The sequence below is a fragment of the Mesocricetus auratus genome, unplaced genomic scaffold (genome assembly GCF_017639785.1).
Source record: "Mesocricetus auratus isolate SY011 unplaced genomic scaffold, BCM_Maur_2.0 Super-Scaffold_100009, whole genome shotgun sequence".
Lineage (NCBI taxonomy): Eukaryota > Metazoa > Chordata > Mammalia > Rodentia > Cricetidae > Mesocricetus > Mesocricetus auratus.
The window spans coordinates 83,064,335-83,065,625 of record NW_024429193.1 but is presented as its reverse complement, the minus strand read 5'-3'; positions in this window follow the sequence as shown (position 1 = coordinate 83,065,625).

Below are 1,291 nucleotides of genomic sequence, written 5' to 3'. Positions count from 1 at the left end.
ATTTACTTTTTTCAGTTTTTTAGGTTTTTGTTTGTGGTTTCTTGGTTGGTTGATTGCTATTTCAATATAAGATCTTATGTAGCCCCACTAGATACATGGTTACTAAACTTCTAACAATAACCTGGAATTCCTGATGTCCCTTTACCTATATAGTCCTAAGATGACAAATATGCATGACGATGTCCTGCTTTCAGTTTTTAGTGTAAGATCATAAATATCTATAACTGTTAAAAAATTTTAATTATGTTCATATCTTTAAAATCATTCCATCTTCCTACTAGGTCCTTAATCATTTTAGACAAATTTTGATAGTTCTGGTAATTGAAGTCATTTCTACTATAATCTTTTACCTTTTTTATGAGAAAAGATAAAAGAGGAATTAGAGAAACATGTTTTCTGCAGAAGACAAAGATACATATTTGCACATTTTTGTGAGTCTGCACTATCAGTAAGTTTTAGCTTTAAGACAAGTATATTTGAAGGCATCTATGTACAATCTGCATATTTTATTTTAGGGAATTTTGATATGCTGCAGTTAGTATGCTCTGAGTTCCACTGGATACAAGGGCTGAAGCAAATGTGAGGATGAAGTCTTCCTGTAGAATGAACAGTACTGAATTTGTCCTATATCGTAACAAAGGCACTTTTGGAAACATCATGCTGGCCAAGTTTCTGTGACTATAAAAGAGAGACAGAAACTGAGATGGTCTATTACCAGAGAGAATACATTTACTTTGATTCATAGTTCTAGAAGTTTATGTCTCTATTGAATTGTCCTGGTGAGAAGAGACAAGAGCTCATGATTGAGTGAAATTTTCACTGCCTAGCTAGAAAGCAAGAGAGAGATAAAGAAAATCAACATCACATGGTGTCAGACAGTATGGTTTAGCTGCCTACATAAACACTTCCCACCATACCTCATTTTTTAATGACTCCACCACTTTCCAATAGTACAGGCTTTGTAATAAGCCAGACGGAGAGACTTTCTAGACATATTATATAGTTAACACACTGGAAGTCCTACATATCTAGCACAAATATGAACCCTTTCATTGCATTTTCTTAACTAATTATGCCTTAGGTTTCTCAACACATTACTGAATCAATAAAAAGTCATGATGTATACAACAGGGTTTCACTAATTGTATCAATACAAGGAGGGATATAATTCTCTTAAAATTAAGATATTAAATAGTTTAAATTCTCCTTTCTTCTGCATCTCTTTTCCTTACTGGCAGTAACCACATTATAAAACAAATTGCATAGTGTTATATTTAGAAACCTGTAGAAA